Source organism: Pinus tabuliformis, chromosome 9 (genome assembly GCF_031772625.1).
Source record: "Pinus tabuliformis cultivar Carrire ecotype Pingquan chromosome 9, CPIR1, whole genome shotgun sequence".
NCBI classification, from domain to species: Eukaryota; Viridiplantae; Streptophyta; class Pinopsida; order Pinales; family Pinaceae; genus Pinus; species Pinus tabuliformis.
The window spans coordinates 1,563,716,024-1,563,741,777 of NC_142307.1; the positions used below are offsets into that span (position 1 = coordinate 1,563,716,024).

The 25,754-nt window shown below is 38.2% G+C and overlaps 1 pseudogene; it reads left to right on the forward strand.

The window, feature by feature from the left end:
- The first annotated feature begins 23,962 nt into the window (after nucleotides 1–23,962).
- On the forward strand, nucleotides 23,963–25,326 carry LOC149154605 (vacuolar iron transporter homolog 2 pseudogene; annotated as a pseudogene).
- Nucleotides 25,327–25,754: the final 428 nt, after the last annotated feature.

Genomic DNA, 25,754 nt, shown 5'->3' on the forward strand with positions numbered 1-25,754 from the left:
AGCTAACAGAAATATTTGGGAAAGAATAAACACATGTAACATCATCATGATGCTCTGTGACGAGTTGCACTTTGTATCATCAAGTGCAGTTGCTCATGCAAATAAACTAGTTGAGTCAAAACAGCAGTCAAATTATGCAAAACTGAAATAACATGGAAGTGTAACCTAAAACATCTCAACTCAATTTTGCATCTAATAATATGTTGAGCCATAAATAAAACAAAGATGTCTGGATAAGGTATTTGCAAAAAAACCTGAAATACTTGCAAACAGAAAGAAGCATCAAATAGTTGCAGATTGCACTTGCCTTATGTGAGCAGGGAAGAACACAATTTCAATATAAGATCAAGCTGCTGAAAGGTGTTTTATCATATGCAATGCTATTGCTCATTACAGAATTGTATCTGCAATCAAACTTCAGATTCACGCTAACTTGAGCCTCCTTTTACCATGATTGAAGCTGTTTTTCTTCTGATGCACCACCAAGTAAAACAGAACGTCAACAATGCACCAGAAGATTCAAACTGATATAAAAGTGGTTTCCAACATTAATGCAATTGATATATCTAGCCATTTAGCTAACCAACGTATGCAAAAGGTATCACCCCATAAACCTTGTTCAGACTCCTTTATATTTGTAGATGCAGAATAACGCATTTTATGAAGATATGTACCAATATCATTAACACGATGTAACTCGTATAGGAACTCAGGTGCTACTTCATATTGATATGATTGTATTGCTTCAACGTCATTGTTCTTTAAGCAAAAAAGAAAGTGGTCTATTAACGCATTTCGCAATTCATTTGAAGTATAACGAAAATGTAGAAGCATTTCGAACGAGTCAAATAGACAATCTCCTACAGTATATGAAAATGCATTTAGTCTAAAAAGACCATTTCTTTTTAATACAATATCAATGTTGTCAGCCAAAATGCATTGCAATCTGAATTTGTAATTGTCAACATCTATTATTTCTTCGATTATTTGCAATTGCTTACCAGAGTTGGCTTTTGCAATTGTCTTGTACAGCTTTGCAAAAAATATTAATGAAGTTAGCAAAAACTGAACATGACTCTCATCGATAGGCCACCAAACCCTCCTGAAGCTTCTCAATGCCAAAGTGTTTCCCAAAGAACGATGCCCCTTTTTCAACAAAACTACCAATGCAAACATTTGCAGTTTCGTTGAAAAAGGGAGATCGTTCTTTGGGAAAGACTTTCGCGTTGAGAAGCTTTAGGGGGGTTTGGTGGCCTGATCTGACATATATACATTTAAATATAGATATGTAAAAAGAGGAGATATATATAGTAAACATTAATATTTTAAATAGCAAATAGCGTATTTGTATAGTTGCCATACATACCTTTTCAAAGAAAGTGGTTGGTTTGCCTTTCCTAATTGAGTTATGTGGTCTATTTCTTCAGTTGTTTGTTTTCCTTTTTCAGGATTTTTGCTATGTTATAGAATAGGAACATATATTTAGTTCAATTTCAAAGAGCATATAGAAGTAAACAGTTAACAAGGAACATTAAAACCATAGAACCATACATATGTAAAGATAGAATGGATATATACTAAACATTAACATTCTAAATACAAATTGGCATATTTGTATAGTTGTCATAGACATGCCTTGCTGAACATTATTATTCTAAATACAAATCAGCATATGTGTATAGTTGTCATAGACATACCTTTGCAAAACAAGTGGTTGGCTTGCCCTTTCTAAATGCGTTATGGATTCTATTTCTTCAATTGTTTCGTTTCGTCTCTGAAGATTTAGGCTATGTTATAGAATAGTAACATATATTTAGTGCAAACTAGAAGTAAAAACTGAACAAGAACATTAAAACCATAGAACCATACATATGTAAAAATAAAAATAGAATGCATATATAGTAGACATTAATATTCTAAATACAAATTACCATTTTTGTGTAGTTCTCATAGACATACCTTTGCAAAACAAGTGGTTTGTTTGCGCTTTCTAATTGGCTTATGCATTCTATTTCTTCAATTGTTTCATTTCCTTTTTCAAGTTTTATGCTATGTTATAGAATAGCAAGACATATTTAGTACAAGTCAAAAGAACATATGAAAGTAAAACTTGAACAAGAAGACAAGATCCATACAAAAGGAAAGGCAAAAAGAATATACTGTGTTTGTTTATGTTGCATGTTGTTGTTCTTTTTTCTTTGTTGTTCTGTTCAATTGAAAAGGGTTTTACTAGCAGAATCTGCATGCATAAATAGATGGGGTCATATCTGCAAATTTATGATAGGATAGTTCTGTTGATTAATTGAAAAAGCTGTCTCTGGCATAAGTTGCATTGATCAATACAGAACGCCATATATGTAAATGTAGAATAGAATGCATACTATGTATGCTGTTATCACTTCGTTTACCACAAAAAGATATTTTAGTATGCTTTAGTAAAATAGATATGGTAAAAGCAATGAGATATTGCAAAAATGTCAAAATTTGGAATTTTGTAAACTGTTTCATGTGTATATCATAGGTCAAGGACAAGAGATATTATATCATGGTCAGACCAATATGCATCCAATACGAAAATTCTATAGTTTATATTGCCTAGATTTGCCGAAACATGGTCAATCAATGATTTGTGCATGCTATTAGTTTTGTCAACTAGGAAATGAATATTGTAGTTTTGCATGCAGGTTTCTAGCTGCTTTGTTTTTTGATTGCAATGCACCATATCAATATTCAAGTCCCCTAGTATAACTATGATATTGTTTAGATCTAACTGGTATAAGGATTTTGCAATGACGTTGAGGATATTGTTTAGGTTTGCATATGGCAATGCATATATAATGAGTATTGCAATTTCTAATGTGTCAACTTTTATTTTTGCAAACAATGCTTTTACAAAGCAGTCTTCAAAATGGGTATGTTCAAGGATAATGATATTTTACTTTATCAATATCATTACTTCATGCTTAATGCAACTTGAGATGCAATTGAAATTTTTGAAGTCTTCATTTAAGTCGAACTAAGGTTTACGGGGCAGAAAGGGTTGGGGGTCTTATTACGCGTTTTGCATGGTTCGATGCGAATGGCACGTGGCGCATGTGAGGGGCACGTGGTTGCATGCGGTCTGGTGGTCTGATCGGCGGCCAGGTGTCCGTCCTCGAGATGCTGGAAGGTTCAGCTTGTGTTTTACTGTCTTCGCAGCATTTAGGTTGGTATTGTTACTTGCTTATTTAGCTCTGTAGTCTGTGTGATGTTTGGTCTGCGGTAGAGTTCCTGTGGTAAATGTCTGCGTGAAGCTATGATTCTTAGTTGTATTGTTTAGAGGTTAAGTTCGGCTACTGTATTATAAGTTAATGGCATTTGGATATGGTTATACTATATGGATCTAAACAGAATTCAAGGATCAAGGAACCCAAACAAGGCATTGAGAACCAGATATGAGCAGTGCATAAGCATAATTCCATAACGCTTCTCAAGAAGATCCATCATTATGGGACACTAGAGGTATGATCCATATAAATGATGAACATGTAATATATTCAAAGGGCAGGTTTGGCAAACACAGCAACAATCTGCCTAAGCAAATTGTCCCAAGACTATTGGCAATTGTCGCATGTGAAAGAAGATGCCCAAAAATTACAGATCTTTGATGATTCACAAATTGTGGTGAATTCGATGAATGGAACAAATTGATTGGATAATTATAAACTTCAACCTATATTTCACGAGATTCGACTTCGTTAAACAGAGTATTTAACAGATTATGTTTGAACATGTTTACAAAGACAGGAACATGGAAACGGATGGACTGTCAAAAGAAAGATTACACTTGGTAGCATGAGCTTGGCTCATTCAACAGAGAGTGGAAGGAGAGCTGATGGAATGTGTTTTAAATGCCAATATCTATGTATAATTTTTTATGCCACTGTTTATGAACATATCTAGGACCTGATTCTTCATGAGACAAAACTGGTTTCAAATGTCTGATGTATGTCAGAATGACCATGACAGGGCTGTCATATTGGCATTTTTGAAAACTGGTTATGAAGCAACATATCTTCTCAGCCATACTTTTATCACTTCCTATGCTTAAGCATATCTCTATATCTATATTTTTTTATGGGACTGTTTATGGACATATCTAGCAGCTAATTTCTTATGAGATAGAACTCGCTTCAAAGCTCCGATATATGTTAGAATGACTATGATAGGGCTGTCATATTGACATTTTTGGAAACTGTTTATGAAACAAGATATGTTCCCAGCAATACTTTTATCACTTCCTATGCTTAAGCATATCTGTGAAATGCAGGAACATATATAATAAATGTAATTTTGTTTTCATAATAAAATAATTTTTTCTGTCTGAGCAGAATAAGGTAGTTGAACATCATATGAGAACCAATCTGGTTATAACTAGCTAAGATGACATTTTAATCTAAGGTTTAAATAGACAAAATGTCTTGATTCATCATTATACGGAGCTAGTTGCATGCATTACTCAACTTCTACTTGTTGGGATCATCCATTTTCTATTTTTTATTTGGATTATATACTAGTATACAATGCTAGTTAAGAAGAACACATCTCACATTTGATGTAGGTTCTAGAGACATTAAAGAAGCACCTATTTCTAGCAAATCTCAAGAAGTGTGAGTTTGCATAACAGTCCATAGTGTATTTAGAATTTGTGATAGGTGGAGGAGAGATGAAGATAAATCTTACCAAGTTGTAGGTCATCATGAAGTTGCCAATGCTTACCAATGTTTCTGAGCTCAAGTATTTTCTTGGGGTACCATAGTACCTAAGGGAATTCGTAGCCTTGCTTTCAACTATAGTAGCACCACTCCATTCCATCACAATTAGTGGCAAGAGTTTCTAGTATAGAAAGGGCTAGCATAAGGCCTTTAAGGAGTTAATTAGTCATAATAAGAAGTATGTTTATAGAGACTCTTCCAGTCCAAGAAATTGACTAGTCACAACAAGAAGTATGTTTTTATTTTTATTTTTAAGAGGAAATAAGTCTATAACATAGATAATGAGACCCAAGTCATTCATAGAGAGTTGTACTAAAGAATAGAAACAACAACTCGAAGAGTTTCTATAAACATATTGGGGTGTGTTACAGAAGCTTTAAGAGATACTTAACCAACCAAGAGGGGATTAGAGCACGAGTTCTAATTTTTGTTGGAGTATCCATTTCCAAACATTAAGCTATACAAAAACTCTATTATAGAAGTAAACAAGGTGGATAGGTGTCAAAATAAGGTGCCATTCTACCAAGGTATCTCACCATGTGGGTCACCCATCATAATTGTGCCAAAGAAGGATCGGACTTGGTGGATATGTATTGATTATAGGGAATTAAACAAAATTATTGTCAAGAACAAGGACCCCCTACCATAAATAGATGATTTGTGACATCCCCTATGGGTTAATTCCCCTTGTAAAATTTTCTCGTTATAATTATGTAATCGTAAAATTTTCTCGTTGTAGATGATTTGTGACATCCCAGTTAATTCCCTTGTAAACATTTATCCTTGTAATTACGTAATTATAAATTAAAATGGCTCAGACAAATTATCTTAAAGGATAATTAATTAGTTATTACTATTTATATTATTTGTTATAAGTTTTGGAGTTATAGTGGTGATATTTTCTGCTTGAATTTGCCCAAAATAAAACAAAATTGTTGGAATCACAAATGTGAGCCAAAAGTGCTAAATTCATATATATAATCAAAAATACATTTTAAATAATAAAATATCAAATTTTAACCTGAAAAAATGTTTCTCGCCAAAATTTTAAAACATAAAATAATTAAACTAATATTGATTATCGTCTCGTGAATAGACTAATCTATTATATGAAATTTAATCTGCAGGTTCAAATTTCATTTTAAAAACAAAATAAAAATAAAACAAGTGAATTCAATTAGTTTTAAATTATTAAAACATTTTTTTTAAACGTCATGATCAGAAAATAGTTAGTAAATCATGAGGGAAGTAATACAAATATTATGAAAAATGATTTTACTTGTTTTTAGCGCTGTCTCGATGAGATTTTATTTTAGCGTCGTCTCTATGATGAGATATTATTGGAAAATAATTATTACAAGATTACCAATCATGAAGCGGGACTAATTTTCTATTTAGAGAAAATTTGATAAGGATTTTTGTAAATCCAAGTTATAGTTTGTGAGAGATTTTTTGGCGAAAATCACATGAGAAACCATTTGTCGACGCGTTTCGAACCAACCAGTGTGGTTCATCATCAGAACAAGTTGAAGAAACAGATCAGCTAAGCATGTTAAATGGTCTGTGCAGAGACTCCAACGGCTAAATAGACCAACAACTAATTTTGACCTACGGACCCAAGTCAAATTAATAATCATTAATTTAATATTATTATTATTTTTAATATTAATACATAATATTTTTTTTTAATGGTTAGTTTTAAAAATTAATTAATTAATTTATATATATATATATATATATATATATATATATTAAAGTTATGATATTAGGTTGTTAATAAATAAAATACCTATAGTGGTTAGTTTAAGATAATACACTTATTTATTTAAATTATTTTCTAAATATTGTTAATATAAAACATAAAAATATATATAATAATATGTTGTTAAGGACTTTTTGATGGTTATCTTGAAAAGTAATTTATTAATAATATATATATGATGATGATGATGATGATGGTTAACGTCCGCTGAGACCAAATAATGGTCTATCGGACCTAAAGAAATAAATTATCTATTTTGATTTAAGATTTTATTCCTATGTTCAAAAAGTTTGGAGAGAAGCCTCCCGAGCTCATTATAATTTTGACATTGTAAAAGGCTAGGAACGTCAGTGTTGTAACAAAGATTGTGAAACTAAGATCTAATGTGGTTATACGTGGGGCACTCTAAGAGGAAGTGGTTTTCATCCTCGATGTTCCTATTCTCACATATATGGCAAATCCTTTCCGTCCATGGCATTTTAGGAACTGCCCAACGACCTGTTTCACTATGGAGCTCATGAGAATTCGTTCTAATCTTTGCTATATTAATTTTCTTCTTTGAGCTAGTTAAAATAGAGAGATACTTTTGATCTTCTAGGGTGGGGTTGATGACTTTCTTATAATAACTTAATTTTCTTTTAGCCGCTAAGTCTTTCTCACACCACATTTTTTCTTTGCACTTAGAAGTAACAATATCTTTAATGTTATTCATGTTTTGCAATGCATCATTTTTGTTGATCTCCCAATAGTTTAACCAGGCCCTTGTGTCTTTATGCCACCCTCAATTGAGCCTTAGGTGGTTTTGGCTAGAATTTAAAGCTAGCTTAGGAAGTCTATGATCGTCTATGTTACTGATTTTGTGATTGTATAACAAAAACCTAAGCATAGCTAGGCTCTCAATAGGGGAAAGACCTGCTTCTATAAGGAGAATAGGATAGGGTGTATTACTTTTAATTTTCAGGTTAATATATATATATATATATATATATATATATATATATATATATTAATTAAAATCATAAAGTTAAGGTTAAAATATAAATAATTTAAATGGTTAGTTAGAAAAGGTAATTTATTTAATTAAATTATTTATTAATAATATAAGTAATTTTTAGTTTAATTAAAATATTTATTAAATATAATTAATATTATATTAGTAATATAATCTTGATATATATTATTAATATTAGTAGTCATAATATTGTTATTAATTAATATTATTATTATTATTTATGGAAATAAGTTAAATTAGGTCAAATATATAGATAAATAAAATACCTTTAATGGTTAGTTATAAAAAACTTATATATATATATATAAAAGTTATAATATTCGGTTATCAAGATAAAAGTAAGGTAAAACATAATTGAAAATAAATAAATAAATAAATTTAAGGGAAAAAAAAATTACCCTAGGGGGACCAATTCCTTAAAAAAATAAATAAATAAAAATTATTAATAAACAATTAAATTTTTAAATAAAATAAATAATTAAAAATAGTAAGTTAAATTAAATTAGAGGAAATAAAACCAGGACTATTTTTATATAAATGAATATAAAAGAAAGAGAAGGTATGAATGAAAAATTAATATAAGTCAACTAAAAACAAATAAATAAATAAATAAATAAAAAATAAATAAATGTAAAATAAAATAAAACAAGAAGAAAATAAATCAATCAATCAATCAATAATAATAAAAAAAAATAAAAATATATATATAAAATAAAAAATAAATAAATAAATATAAATAAATCAAAATCAAATAAACTAAAAAAAATATATATATATTGCAAGGATGTTTGCTTTGTGTGGAGGAGTCAACATCATGGATGATGATGATCTTGGTGGATGGCTATCGGGATGGTATGTTGTCGAGGACGACAACGATTTCAGGTGGAGGAGGATGTAAGGCCTTCGGAAGATTGGTGCGACGGGCGCCGGCGAGTCGTGCACGAGGGCGCGCGGACGGGCACGCAGGCAGGCGCACGGGCGCGCTGAACGAAAGTTGTGACGTTTCTGCGGAAGAAAAGCGACAAACATATGCGACGAAACAGCGACACTTAAGAATGCGACTAAGTGTTGGGCTGCCTATATAGCGACTTGGAAGGAGGCATGCGTGAGGCATGGCCGACGATAAGAGAAGCATTTCATGGGCGCTTTATGAGTGGTTTGAGGGTCGGCCAAGGGGCTACCACCCACATAAGGGACCACTTGTAAAACCATGTAAGATGCATATAAAAGAGACATGCGTTGAGTCATTTCAAACATTCAACAACTCATCATCTCTACGCATAAGGAGAAGGGGTAAAACTGCGCAAGGGAGATAGGAGCTGCGCATAGCTCATGCGCACTATCTAGGTGCGGTTTTGGAGTATCTTGTGCCGGTTTGAGGTGTGGGCAAGCGTGCCGAGGAGTTGGTATATGTGCAGATTGTGCAGGACTTGGTGGAGAGGAATTAAGTGGCTCGGGTGAGCACTTCTCTTTGTGCAAGGGTGCACATGTATTGTAAAAGGCAGGGTTGCCTCACGGTTGTAATATTTGGCTAAGTGTAGACTTGGTTTGGCAAGGCACACTTGTACATTGTAAAACTGATATTCTTAATATATTGTCGGGCAGACTCACATTACGGGGAGTTTCCCCTCCCCTTTATACTTGTTGCAATTGTTATTGTTCTTGGTATAATTGCATGATGATAATGAATGAGTATGGGCTTCATTAAGTATAAAGGATAATTGCATTTTACTTAGTTTTACAAGTGGTCCCTTATGTGGGTGGTAGCCCCTTGGCCGACCCTCAAACCACTCATAAAGCGCCCATGAAATGCTTCTCTTATCGTCGGCCATGCCTCACACATGCCTCCTTCCAAGTCGCTATATAGGCAGCCCAACACTTAGTCGCATTCTTAAGTGTTGATGTTTCTTCGCATATGTTTGTTGCTTTTCTTCCGCAGAAACGTCGCAACTTTCGTTCAGCGTGCCCGTACGCCCGCCCACGCGCCCGCCCGCACGCCCTCGTGCACGACTCGTCGGCGCCCGTCACTTAGCTGGATCTATTTCTTCAACTTGTCCTGATGATGAACCACACTGGTTGGTTCGAAACGCGTCGACAAATGGTTTCTCATGTGATTTTCGCCGAAAAATCTCTCGCAAACTTGTTATGGATCACAGAAGCCTCAGCTCTCCAAGTTATAGTTGTTAAATTTCAAAATTTTAGGTGTGTTGGACGTTTTTGATGGTGCTGAATCTATTTTCACCATCAAAAACACTATTAAAACACTGCCTCTACAATTTTTTTTGGAATTTTTTACTTAGATCTTGTAAGAACTGCATTATTGCAGAGAGAATTCAGTACTTTCGCTGGAGAGAATAAAACTGAAAATAAAGCTATGTGAAAAGATCAATAATGTAACCACGTTTTTTATCCATCAATTCTAGTACTTAGAGATTTTCTATAGCAAGAAATCCTAGGATTGCTGGTGAGAATATTTGAGTTAGACCATATTTATGTCCTACTAAATTTCGACGTATCTTAATGAAGATATATCTTTCATAACCATTTAAATCTAACAATGGCAATGAATGAATAACTATTTTTTTTTGTTAGGAATGAATAACTAATTTTTTTTGTTATGAATGAATAACAAATTATTTTTTCCCATATATACTGGGTCATATATATATAGTATATATAATTATGAAAAATATATATTTTATATATGATTATGAAAAATATACATATTTGGTATAAGAAATATACCTATTTAATCTATCACATCAAAATTATTGAGAAAAGATGAATTTTAGTACCAAAAATCCCATTCCTTTCAAGTTCCAACTACTCATTATAATCAATAACATGTATAACAATATTAAACAATGTTGTCTTCATTTGCAGGGGCAAGAGAAAATAGCGATTTTATCAAAACAAAGTCAAAGATTTTAACTCCTAGTTATGTTATCTTCATGTTTACAGTTTTATTTGTGCAATCAACTTCTCAGCTTTATTGGATTAAAACACATTTATGTGTTTTAAAATGTTTTATTTTTTATTTTTATTAATTATATTAATAATTATTTATAGTTTAAGTGTAGTGGTTAAAAATATTTTTTTCCATAAAAAATTATAAGTTGAAATTCAAAGTGTACATTTAGTTAAATTAAAAACAAGTCTCATGCCATCAATTTGATATCTGATTATTAGTCAATTTCTTATTATTTATTATTATAATTAAAAGTACTTAAAATACATTAAATTTTTATAAATTTATTATTAACATAATTATGGTTTAAAAACCGGTGAAAAAATTAAATCCGTCATTATGTAAACTTTATTATTTTTTAAATATATTTAGATAAATAATTACTTTAAAAAATTAAATTCCAATTTTTTAAACTAAAAACTTTTTATATTATAAAAAAGAAAATAGTGATTTGTTAAAGTATTGATGTTTACCCACCGTCTTAAATTTTAATAGTATTTGAAAATGAAAAGTAAATAAATATTAATTTTATAATTTATATATATATATATGAATTAATATAGATTTATTTTGTCCATGGGGTTTTAGATTAATGGTGAATGGGTGTACTTTTGAAGTACTCCTTGTGATAGGTCACCGGTTCAAATCCCCCGTGGGTGGTTAGGTAGTATTATATAGAAAAAAATATAGATTTATTTTAAATTTTAATTTATAAGTAGAAAGTAATTAAATTATTAGATATTATTTTTTGGGATTTAACTTTGTTAAGTAAGTTATTCATTTATGACTACTTTTATGAGAGAAATGAATTATCATTCATTTAAGTGGAATTGAAACTAGTGAAATAAATCGTCATTCATCTAAGACCATTTTCATGAGAGGTAGTCAAGTGGGATTGAAACCAGTGAAATGAATCGTCATTCATCTATGACCATTTTCATGAGAGGTAGTCAAGTGGGATTGAAACTAGTGAAATGAATCGTCATTCATTTATGACAATTTTCATGAGAGGTAGTTGTATGATGCTCACAAGGGTGAAGAAGTGGGATTGAAACTAGTGAAATGAACCACATAACGTCAACTATCACTTTCAGGGCTTGCACCCTGTAACTAGGACTTCTCGGGAGGTCACTCGTCCCAGATCGCCTCTGGCTCAAGCACACTTAACTATGGAGTTTTCCCCACAATCAAGCCCACTTAGCTTGCTGTCCCATTTGCAAACCTTAGCAAGTATTGTGCCTCATGAACCATTTCGATAGAGCTCCCTTCACTCTTTTGAATTTAAGTATTGAGGGGTTTTCGCAGTGCATTATATTAGATATCATTTTTTGGGATTCAACTGCGTCAAGGAAGTCATTCATCTATGACCATTTCCATAAGAGGTAGTAGTAACTCTAAAATTTCTCATGATTTTTGAATAGTCTAGTTAGCACTCATTGCATCAAGTGAAGCTCACAGGGGTGAATCAAATTCTTAAAGGTTAAATATTGATGGATCTATATTGCTTAATAAATTAAAAAATAAAATCAATCTATATTGTTTCTTAACAATATAATTTATATTTATATAAATTTTACATCTCTATATATAAAAATATAAAATTTTATATATCTCTATATAAAAATATTTTTATTATATTTTTTTGAAATATTTTATATGATTTTTTAAATTATTTTTAAACATAATATACCTAGCATTTTTTTTAAATGTAATATAGGTAACATTGATTTTATTATTTCACGTTCGTCATAGAGATTTCAATCATGTATCTTATGATATGGAAATATGTATAAATATTTTCATATACTAAATATTCACTAATAGGTATTAAGTCTGCGAAATTGTATCTTTCCCATCGCATATAAGTTATAAAACGTTTTTTCACCCAAACAAATATATATATATATATATATATATATATATATATATATATATATATATATATATATATATATATATATATATATATATATATATATCTAAGGAGTGCTAGAATACGTTTCGGGATGAGGAGCTCCAGGCGATGGCGGAACCCTAGCTTGTTTTCTGCGATGCTGAACCAACCCCATGGCGGTTTACAGACAGCCCCCGGGTCTCTTGTAATGCCGGGCTGACTGCGGCTCTGTTGTTTTAGTTATTGCGTGGATTATTTTATTCCGCGGTCCCCCCTGGGCACCCACCTCTGAGCCCACTGCCGCTCTGACTACCCTGCTCCCGGTGCTACCGGCCCTCAGCTCGAACCCCGCTCGCGGCGCATATCCGACAGTTTAACATGGGTGACGAGGATTTGGTAGATTACGAGGCGGACCCTAGGCCGCATCAAGAAATTTGGGCACACACCAACAGGCCTCATTTGACTCCGCGTAACGTTGCTTTGGGTTTTGCGACAGGTGCCCCGAATCTGCATCCACACTTGTCTTCTGCTGATAAAAACAAAGGTCCGGCTATCTCATCAGCGGAATCCCCGCCCATTGCTTGTCCTCCTCTCTCCCCGGCCACTGCTCAGTTACTTGGCTCATGCTTCCTGGGATCCCCTTTGCTCGACGTCTCCTTACAGGAACTTAATCGGCCTGCGCTCCACCCTCCCCCTCCGCCTCCCCCCCCCTCAAGCTCCCACTCCCCCTCTGTATCATTTATGCCACAATCCCTCCAGCAGCCCTTCATCCCCCCTGTATCCGGTCTCCCGGGTTCTGGTTTTCCCTCCCCTCGATCTCCAATTCCCTCTGGTTGTTTCACCACTCCACTCCCGGTTCGTTCAGCTGCATCAGCACAGCACAGCACATCTGACCCGTGCCGGAACCTGCTGAAGGGTATTCCTTTTGGGAGGCGCTCCGAGAAGGTGACCAAGGGACGCTGTCTCCGCTCCATTGATCCTGACTACAATATCAACTTGGGACCTGAAGATCCTATTCCGGACGTGATGGATGCGGCTCGGAAAGTGTTAGTGGGCAGAGTCAGAGGACGAACTTATTCTGCGGAGAGGCTCAAACTTTGGGTAAACGAGATTTGGGGATCATTTTTCAAAGAACTCCCGGAGGTTATGGTGCTTACAAGGGGCTGGTTCGCCCTACACTTTCAGAGACCCGAATACACTCAGTGGGTACTTACCCAATATTGGCATATTGAGCTCGCGCCGGTGCTACTTAAAAGGTGGGATCCCCTGTTTGATCCTGAGCGCGAGCATCTTGGCGAAGGTCCCATATGGGTTCGGCTCCCTGGATTACCCTGGCAATATTGGAATCAATTCATCTTCAAAAAGATTGGGGACACTCTAGGTACCTATCTGGAGCATGATAGATCATATGAAAAGACGGGCATCAGGACTATGGCAAGAATTCTGGTTAATATGGATATCAGACCTGGGCTGGTGGAAAAGATCACCCTGCACCACAATCATGTCTCGCGCAAACAACCCCTTGATTATGAAGGAGTGCCTTATCGGTGCAGGAGATGCCACAAAGTAGGGCACCTCTTCAAGGACTGCCCATTGCTTGCGAAGGGGATTTCGGAGGACTCCAAGGGACCTCGCCAACAGAACACGGTGAATCAAAATGAAGGAGAGCACCAGCCATCGGAAGATGTGCAGCCTCAGCAGGAGATCCCCTCCACGAAGAAGGGGGATAGCACAACTAAAACTGCTCGCAGCATGGACCTGGTTGCACCTGGACCGCCGCGGACCCGTTCTCGGACTGCCGGGAAGAATACAAATCCGGCTGCGACTGTACCTACTCGTCCGGGTAATGATTCCGTCCCCTCTCTTTCACAATCTTGCTCTAATGATATGATATCTAATATTCACTCTTTTATACAAACATCCCGCTCTGAATCTGCTCCCATTCCCTCCATTTTTTGCACTATTGCCCCTCCTCCGCCATCCATTTCTACTACCCCTCCCATGTCCAACCAGTTCCTGGGGGTCGTGGACCATTCTTCTTCACCGGAGCTATCCGGATCACACCACTATCACCTGCGATCTGGGGCTAGGCCTCGATTACTAGGTCTGGGTTCTTCCCCGGGTCGACACCAAAAACAGAAGCGGGGCAGACCTTCTCATATCTCATCGGCTAAGTTAAACGCCGTGGCGGACGTTGCTTTGGGGAGACAATCTACTATTGAAAGGGCGCTTAGAGCTATCGAGCCCATGCACTGTGGTGAATCATGATCTGGCTCTCCTTCAATTGCAGGGGACTTGCCAACCCCAAAAAACGACTGGCTCTGAAAAGACTTCTTCATGTATCAAGATGTGATATTATCTTTCTGCAAGAAACTCTATGCACAGCTGAGATGGCGGTGAACTGTCTGCAAGGTTTTCTTCCGGGGTGGACTCTGCATGGACTGGACGCATGTGGGCGATCCGGGGGCTTACTCATCGGTATCAACCCAAGGAAGTGTAAGTCAATCTCCACCTGGGGGGGCAGAGGGTTCCTGGGAATGGATATCATGGCTGGGGATCTGGGCTTCCCGATAAGATTTATTAACATATATGGTCCCAACCAGCATCGTCTCCCCTTCTGGCAAGACTTTCTATCTGGTAACCATATAACTCAGCATACAGTGATTGGAGGGGATTTCAACTTCTCTCTGGGAGTTGGCGAATCTTGGGGTCATAATGCCCAGTGGGATTCCATTGCGGATCAAATGAATTTACTGCTGGACTCTCATCACCTGGTGGACATCCCCATGAATAAGAAACTTCCTACTTGGCACAATCAACGCACAGGGGAGGCTGCACTGGGGAGGCGTTTAGATAGATTCATGATGCACCAGGATCTCATTCAGATTTGTCCACTATACAGACAATGGGTTGGCATTGGGGGTCTCTCTGACCATCATCCAATTTTTTTACAGATTAGTGATAATAATCCCAAGCCGCGATCCCCTTTCAAATTCTTCGCTGGCTTTCTCAAGGATCCGGATTATAACCTTATGGTCACGAACTTCTGGGTTGCCCAGCCCCCTCTGCGGTCTCATCGCAAGGCCCATGATTTCTGTATTAGGCTTAATAAACTCAAAGTGCTTACTGAAGAGTGGGCGACAGCCAAGAGGAAAAGAGATGAACAGATTTTGACGGACACTGAATCACAGATAGCCTCTCTCACTGATGAAAATGGATCGGGTTACCTCTCTGATGAATCTAAAGTCTTGCTCAACGGTCTGTATGGACAAAAAGCAAAAATTCTACTGGAAAAGGAGGAGCATTGGAGGCTTAAAAGTAGAGCCATTTGGCTCAAAGCGGGGGACTGCAACACTAAATACTTTCACAACTTAGCCAACGGCAGGAAGGCTTCGAACACCATTTGGCGACTTCCCAGTGAGCCAGATGGTTGGGCTACCACTCACCAGCAATTGGCTAGTCTTGGGGTGTCCCATTTCAAGGGTCTCTTTACAGCTCCACCAGAAATCAATCTTCCAGATATTATTAGAACTGCTGAAAAACTCCCTCGTTTTGTTGGCCAGGAGGATCTGGAAGACCTTACAGCTCCTGTCACATCTCTGGAGCTTGAGAATACTCTTAAATGGTTCAAGAAAGAGAAGAGTCCGGGACCAGATGGATGGCCGGTGGAATTCTATCTGGCGTTTTATGAACAGATGGGTGAGGATATTTTAGCTGTTGTTGAGGAAAGCCGGCTCTCGGGGCACATCCACCCTCCTATGAATCAGACCTATATAGCCTTGATCCCCAAAGCTGATGAACCCTCTTCTTTCAATGACTTCCGGCCCATCTCCCTCTGCAATTGCCTATACAAAATCATAGCCAAGATAATTGCCAATCGTATTAAGCCGATTCTTTCCTCCCACATATCTGCTGAACAATTTGCTTTCCTTCGGAATCGCCATATTTATGAGGCTATTGGTACTGCCCAGGAAACCCTACATTCCATCAAGCTGAAGAATCTGAAAAGTGTATCTTTAAAAATTGATCTTACTAAGGCTTTCGACAAGGTAAATTGGCTTTATCTTAAGATGACACTTATACACCTGGGCTTCCCCCTGCTTTTCATTAACTGGATCATGGGATGTGTTACATCTGTCTCGTTTGCCATTCTCATCAATGGAGCAGCATCAGATCGTTTTTACATTAACAGGGGTATCAGGCAAGGATGCCCTCTCTCTCCACTACTCTTTCTCATTGTAATGGAAGGGTTGAGCAGGCTTATTGCGGATGCCAAAAGGAATGGGGAGATAAGTGGCCTCAAAATTACCGAACAGATCTCCATCACTCACCTATTGTTTGTGGATGATATTCTCATATTCCTTAATGGCAGCGTTAGAGATAGCACGGCCCTTAACCGGATCCTTCAACTCTTCTGCAAAGCCACGGGTATGGAAATAAACAGGGACAAATCTACCAGATCTGTGACGAGATGCACTCAACAAGAATCTCTATTGGCTGTTCAGTTCTTTCCCTTCCAGGAAAACAATCTTCTGGATGGTATCAAATACTTGGGATTCAGATTAAGGCCGGATGGATACAATTCTGGACACTGGGGGTGGCTCATCAACAAAATAGAACAGAGGATAACTTGTTGGCACCACCGCCTACTTTCAAAAGCGGGCAGATTACAACTGATCAAATCTGTACTCGAGGCCACACCGGTATATTGGATGTCCCTTACCTGGGTTCCGAAAGGCATTTTACAGAAAATTCAACAGATTTGTAGCAGGTTCCTGTGGAATGGGAGTAAAAAGGGTAAGATCTTTGCTTGGACTAAATGGTCCCTGGTATCCATGCCCAAGCAGTGGGGTGGATGGGGACTTAAATCCCTTCCCGCATTTGCACTCGCCTTAACAGCAAAGCAGGGATGGTCTCTCCTCAAGATGGATAGCTTATGGGCAGAAGTCATACACAAAAAATACATTTGGCCCACAAACATACTTGACTGGATTCGTAGACCTTCTTGGCAACTTCAAGGTGTGTCGGCCATCTGGAAAGCCACCCTAAAAGCTCTGCCCCTCATCAAGGAAAACCTGCTCTGGAAGATTGGCAATGGTACCCAGGTTCGGATTGGGCTGGACCCATGGCCTGGGTCTGGAAACGCTCACCTCCTCCCGGCAGACATGATCCAACATCTTAATTATATGGGTATCAAATACCTTGATCAGGTCGGAGACCCCATCCGAACAACTATCTTCTCTCAAGCTTGGAGATCGGACCAACAGTGGCAATTAACAGATGAATGGATGGTATTATGGCAGCAATACTTACAGGCTCTCTCTGAATCTCATATTAAGCTACATGAGCATGAAGATGAACTTATATGGGCACCTGCAAAATCAGGTTTATATTCTCCCAAAGCTGGTTATTTGAAACTCATTGAGGACAAGAAGCCAGATTTGATAAAAAGATGGTGGACGAATATTTGGCAGATTCAGGCACCGCCCAGAGCCAGGCTCTTAATGTGGAACATACTGGCGAATAAACTACCAACGGGGGAAACTCTGAAAAGACGTTCATTCGCTGGCCCTACCTGGTGTGTCCTCTGCAACAAGGCGGAGGAATCTACCTACCATTTATTCATCTCTTGCGAAATCACCAGGGAAATCTGGCAGCAGGTCAGACACATTCTAAACATCACAACTGACTGGCTCGCAGATGACATCTCTTCGGCCTGGGATCTCTGGTGGTCAGCTGTATCCTCGGAGAAAGTAAGGAATTTGCCTCTGATTGTGGCCATGTATATCTGGTATAAGCGTAATGATATTATCTTTGCGGCAGGCAGGGAGAACTGGCAGCACCTTCCGCCATCCATTGTTTCGGCCTTCACTGAAATCCCTTTTGACATCAAAGCTAATACCCCCAGGCAGATCACCTCCGAAATTATCAACAGAAATATGCCGTGGGCATACTTTGATGGTGCCGCATCTGCACAAGGGTGCGGTGGGGGCATCCTTTTCCACATTACAGAATCTCATTATTTTCATCTGAAACTGGGTCTTGGTCTGGGGACCAACAATCATGCCGAACTTATCACATTGAGACATCTTCTCTATTTCGCTCTTTCTAAAAATTGCAGACAAATACAAATTTTTGGTGATTCTAAGATTGTAATTGATTGGGCAAACAATATTTCCCATTGTCACACATACTCTTTGAGACATATCTTGGAAGAAATTGTTTTTTTCAAAACATTTTTTGACCAGATCACTGTTTCACATATCTACAGGGAAAGAAATTCAACTGCTGACCGGCTCTCGAAAGAAGCGGCGGCTCGGCCTCTAGGCGATTGGATGATCGAGGAACACAGTCCAGAAGGGATGCATGTCTTCTACCATCGACCGTACATAGACGGACTGTTACAAGGGGGAATCCTCCCCAACTGAAATTTTGAAATTTTGATTTTTCTAGCCCATGCTCTGTATATATTGGACTGACTCTTTACAGCCATATTATGTTTTTTTTCGAACAGAGGACATACCTCTTTTTACTTTTTGCACACTTCAGAACAACATGTATATCTGAAAACTTTTTGTAAATGGATACAGCCCTATCGTATCCACAGTGACACATATGGGACAGATCTTATGGAACTACTGAATGGTGGTAATACCACTTTATTAGCATATGCCTTCGGCATCTACAGCATGTAATCTCTATTATACCTCTTAATAGAAATTATGAACTCTATTTTCCCCGGAAAAAAAACAATTGATAATATTAATGTAAACACAGAATAAACAATGACAATTTCATATTTGAATTCCAATATAATTGAGTGACAGAAAAGATATAAATGACTGAATACAGCTTAAATATCTATGTTTTTTAAAACAATCACAAAGTAACTCAACTATAAATCTAGAGTAACTGAACCATAAACCTACACAATGCAAAAATTAAAAGCCTAACAAATTCACAAAAAGCAATTAATAGAAAAATTGACAAAAAGCAATTAGTCGAATAACAGCGTACCTGGAACAAAGCCGACTATTCAAATTGCTTCTCGTCTAGACCATATTCATGCACAACAGAGCCTGTACCAAGAACCACAGCTTCACCTAGGCCATCTCGGCCCAAATGACAAGGAAGTCACATGGTGCTCGAAGCTGACATTTACGGGAATTTCCATAAAACCCATGCAGCTAAGAGAAACCCTCAGTATCACAGAAAAGCTTATAATCTTCGCAAACAAAACATTTCATCCAATATATAAGCAACAGCAAATGAACAACATCTAGTACCAATATAGCAAATCTTCAATTCAGCACTTGTTAACAAAGCAAATGAACTTAACATTAACTAAATGAACTTAACAAAGTTGTTAACAAAGCAACCTTCCGTTCTAGGAGTAATATCAGAGTCGAATATTCATACATGCATAACAGAATTACAAACTTGAACAAACATTATGGACCAAAGTAAACATATACATAAATTATACGAGCGAAAAACGTTGAATACACGCCTAAGATAGCAAACCGTGCAGTTACAAAATAGACTGCAATCTTCAATATTTTAACATTTCAAACAGTTCAAAATCCCCAATTTATTTAGATCTTCATGTGCAAAAACAGTTCAAACTACAAAAGACTGCGACTCAATCTGTACCAAGAACCATAGCTTCGCCCAGGTCCACTCGGCTCAAATGATAACAAAGTCACATCGTGGCTGAAACCCACATTTACAGAATTTTCCATAAAACCTATGCAGCTAACAGAAACCCAGAGTATCACGGCAGCCAGCAACCGCATTGGTCAACCCAAAGTCAGCGATCTATCAATCGCATATAGTCCCCAGCAGGGATGACGGAGTAACTGGACTATAAACCTAGAGTAACTGGACCATAAACCTACACAATGCAAAAATTAAAACACTAACAAATTGACAAAAAGCAAGTAATACAAAAATTGACAAAAAGCAATTAGTAGAATAACACCGTACCTGCAACGAAGCCGAGCGTTCGAATTCCTTCTCGTCTAGACCATATCCATGCACAACGCAGCCTATGCCAGTACCATGAGAAAATGTGCAAATGACGAAATTCGTTAACGAAGTCTGCACACAAAACCCTCAGTATTCAACCAGAATGCCATTAACTTATAATGCTCAAATAACCATGGACTGTTGCATGCAGGTAACAGAAACCCTCAGTATTTAACCAGAATGCCATTAACTTATAATGCAGTAGCCGAACTTAACCTCTAAACAATACAACCAAGAATCACAGCTTCACGCAGACATTTAGCCAAATTTCCATAAAACCCATGCAACTAAGACAAACCCATGCAACTAAGACAAACCCTCAGTATTCAACTAGAATGCCATTAACTTATAATGCTCAAATAACCATGGACTCTTGCATCCAAGTAACAGAAACCCTCAGTATTTAACCAGAATGCCATTAAGTTATAATGCAGTAGCTGAACTTACCAAAGCGACAACACACAGTCGAGCGATAGAAGCTGCACCTGGAACAACACAACCGCAACCAAACGTTTGCGATAGAGTTAACCGAGCAGCCAGGAACCGCATTGTGTTTTCACCGCAGACAATACAACAGATACAAAGGAAAAATCGCAGAGACCGCAGAGCTAAACAACCAAGCAACAATAATAATCCAAATGCCATTAACTTATAATGCATTAGCCGAACTTAACCTGTAAACAATACAACTAAGAATCATAGCTTCACGCAGACATTTACCAAAATTTCCATAAAACCCATGCAGCTAAGACAAGCCCTCAGTATTCAAACAGAATGCCATTAACTTATAATGCTCAAATAACCATGGACTCTTGCATGCAGGTAACAGCAATCCTCAGAGCAGGCAGGAACCGCATTGTGTTTTCAGCGCAGACAATACAACAAATAAAAAACAAAAATCGCACAGACCGTAGAGCTAAAGAACCAAGTAACAATAACAACCCAAAGGCCGCGAACAGGGTAAAAGCCAAATAACCATGAACTCTTGCATGCACGTAACAGAAATCCTCAGTATTTAACTAGAATGCCATACAGTAGCCGAACTTACGAAAGCCACACCCAGCAGGCAGGAACCCCACCGCAGATGAAAAATCGCACAGACTGCAGAGCTAAACAACCAAGGAACAATACCCGAGCAGGCAGGAACTCCACCGCAGACGAAGAATCGCACAGAGTGCAAAGCTAAACAAGCAACTAACAATACCAATCCAAAGGCCGCGAAGACAGTAAAACCCAAAGGCCGCGAAGACATTAAAACCCAAGCCGAACTTTCCAGCATGTCGAGGAGCAACAGCTGGCCGCCGACGAGACCACCACAGCGCATGCCGACCACAGCTAAGACAAACCCTCAGTATTCAACCAGAATGCCATTAACTTATAATGCTCAAATAACCATGGACACTTGCATGCACGTAAGACAAAACCTCAGTATTCAACCAGAAGACAAACCCTCAGTATTCACAATAATAACCCAAATGCCATTAACTTATAATGCAGTAGCCGAACTTAACCTCTAAACAATACAACTAAGAATCATAGCTTCACGCAGACATTTACCGCAGGAACTCTACCGCAGACCAAACATCGCACAGACTGTAGAGCTAAACAAGCAAGTAACAATACCAACCCGAATGCCGCGAAGACAGTAAAACACAAGCCGAACATTCCAGCATCTCGAGGACGGACACCTGGCCGCCGATCAGACCACCAGACCGCATGCAACCACGTGCCCCTCGCGCGCCACGTGCCATTCACCTCGAACCATGCGAAGCACGTAATAAGACCCCCAACCCTTTCCGCCCCGTAAACCTTAGTTCGACTTAGGAAATATGCCAAATATTTGCAAAAATTGTCTCTGTCAACCCATGGACAAACCCTCAGTATTGAACCAGAATGCCATTAACTTATAATGCTCAAATAACCATGGACACTTGCATGCACATAAGACAAAACCTCAGTATTCAACCAGAAGACAAACCCTCAGTATTCACAATAATAATCCAAATGCCATTAACTTATAATGCAGTAGCCGAACTTAACCTCTAAACAATACAACTAAGAATCATAGCTTCACGCAAACATTTACCCAAATTTGCATAAAACCCATACAGCTAAGACAAACCCTCAGTATTGAACCAGAATTCCATTAACTTATAATGCTCAAATAACCATGGACTCTTGCATGCAACTAACACAACAGGCAGGAACCGCATTGTGTTTTCACCGCAGACAATAGAATAAATAGAAAGGAAAAATCGCACAGACTGCGCAGCTAAACAACCAAGTAATCATAATAACCCAAAGGCCGCGAACAGGGTAAAACCCAAATAGCAATGGACTCTTGCATGCAGGTAACAGAAACCCTGAGTATTTAACCAGAATGCCATACAGTAGCCGAACTTACCAAAGTCACACCGAGCAGACAGGAACCCCACCGCAGACGAAAAATCACACAGACTGCAAAGCTAAACAAGCAACTAACAATACCCGAGCAGGCAGGAACTTCACCGCAGACGAAAAATCGCACAGACTGCAGAGCTAAACAAGCAAGTAACAATACCAACCCAAAGGCCGCGAAGACAGTAAAACCCAAGCCGAACTTTCCAGCATGTCGAGCAGGAACAGCTGGCCGCCGATCAGACCACCATAGCGCATGCCGACCACAGCTAAGACAAACCCTCAGTATTCAACCAGAATGCCATTAACTTATAATGTTCAACTAACCATGGACTCTTGCATGCACGTAAGAGAAACCCTCAGTATCTAACCAGAAGACAAACCCTCAGTATTCAACCAGAATGCCATCGACTCTTGCATGCAGGCCACACAGTAGCCGAACTCACCAAAGCCTCCACCACAGACGAAAAATCGCACAGACTGCAAGCAACAATACCCGGGCAGGCAGGAACTCTACCGCAGACCAAACATCGCACAGACCGCAGAGCTACACAAGCAAGTAACAATGCCAACCCAAATGCCGCGAAGACAGTAAAACACACCCTGAACGTTCCAGCATCTCGAGGACGGACACCTGGCCGTCGATCACACCACCAGACCGCATGCAACCACGTGCCCCTCACGCACGCCACGTGCCATTCGCCTCGAACCATGCGAAGCGCGTAATAAGACCCCCAACCCTCTCCGCCCGTAAACCTTAGTTCGACTTAGGAAAAATGCTAAATATTTCCAAATATCGCCGCGGTCAACCCAAAGTCAGCGATCTATCGATCGCTTATAGTCCCCGGCAGGGATTAATAACGAGAAATTTAAAATCCCTAAAAACTGTCCCAAATATGAAACGAACGAACTTCCATCATAAAGGAATGTGGGAATGACACTTGCATCCGAAAGGAATGTGCGAATGAAATTCGCAGCAAAAAATTCAACCAAATTTGGTTTAAGAGAAGATGCTTTGAGAATTAGCGACAGGTAAAAAGTCCTCTTTACTTGTTAATCATTCACTTACAGCTAAAAAGAACATAGCAAAGCTGTGCAGCATGATGATTTAACTATTCGGCTGATTGCTTGTCCAAGCCTCGTCGCACTTCGAAAATACAGCCAAAATGGCCCACGCTCACGCCGATCACACGCCATTACCAAAACATTAAGAAATATATTAGTCGCATCTCAACGTATCGTATATTCTTGGGCGAAAGGCAGCCATGGAAAAGGCGGCAAGTAGCGTATGTTAATGGCTGTCACTATTGAGAAATGAAAAGTACATAAAGAGACCTCCCTCAGCGTGGAGAACACGCGCCTCTGGAATCCTCTGCCTCGCGTCTTGATCTCATTTCTTCTCAATTCCAGCTTCGCTTTCTGTGATCATCTTCGCAGCCGAATGGCTGCAATGGGAACGAACTGTATAACAAAAGAATCCGCGATTACAGAGGCATCCCCGTGCTCTGAACAACATGATTTAAGCATTGCGATACCAGAAATTCGAAAAGAGAAAGTCAAAGAAGATGAGAGTAGAGATAATTACGAACAGAGAGGCCAGTGTCTTCGGGCTGCTGTGCTGGGAGCGAACGATGGATTGGTATCGATTGCGTCGTTAATGATGGGAATTGGAGCAGTGAAATCAGATGCGAAGGTCATGGTCGTATCAGGGCTAGCAGCACTGGTGGCCGGGGCCTGCAGCATGGCGATTGGGGAATTCGTTTCGGTGTACACCCAACGTGACGCAGAAGTAAGGGCGAAAAAGCTGAATGCTCCTGAGAAGTCAACTGAGCTGCTTGAAGTACAGATCTGTAGCAATTCCCTCTCTTCCTCTCCCACTACATATACAACAGCAAGCCTGGCTGCATCTACACCACTTCCTCCTCAACTTTTAATTTGTAAAAATGATGGTGAGGATGAGCAGCTTCCCAACCCCTTCCGGGCCGCATGTACATCGGCCGTTGCATTTTGTGTGGGAGGAGCTGTACCTTTACTCTCTGCAGCATTTATTACCGATTACGTTATCAGAGTTGTTACGATGGGAGTATCGTCCAGCGTGGCACTTGCGTTGTTTGGCGCAGTGGGAGCTTACTGTGGCCGATCTCCCATGGTGAAGGGATGTATGAGAGTGTTGATAGGAGGATGGATGGCCATGCTGCTAACCTACGGTTTGCTTAAGCTGTTTGGCGCTTCTACTGCATGACACAAATACGTACCTTCAGATACCATGGTGATTAAGAACTTCATGTCGTTCTCATCGTTATAATCATATTTCAGCACTTTAATATGCTTTTATAAATCTTGGGCCATCTGAACTTTTTAATGCGGGGACTGCATCTGTGTGGGATTGTCTTGATTTGTGTGTAATGTAAAGCTGAATTAGGTATGTGGAGACTGGAATGATTTGCGCCTAATATTAGGATGCTATTCATGTGAATCCGAGCTTTCTAGCTAAAATTTTGGGACAATAGTCGCTTTCTAGCATGCTATATGTAAAATTGGAATGCTATTCATGTAAATCCAAGCTTTCCAGAAAAAATTGGGAGAAAATATTCCTTTTTATCGTGATAGATGTAAATTCTTGTTTTATTTTCATCTTTTCATAATGGTTTTTTTAAATGATTTCTATTAAAAATAAACAAATTCCTGAAAATTAAAAATCATTTTCTAATTTTCTTTGTTTTTTTATTAGTTGTTGAAATTTAATAATTACATTTAGTATTACAATTTTAATAACTACATAAAACATATAATCATATATAATAATAGATTACAAATTGAAACAGTGTGTCTCACAGAAGCAACAAGGTTGGGGAAATTAACCGAGAATAAAGGAAGATTAATCCGCATAAAGGTGAGCTCTACTGATCATAAGCACAACATACTTAGTAAAACCTCAA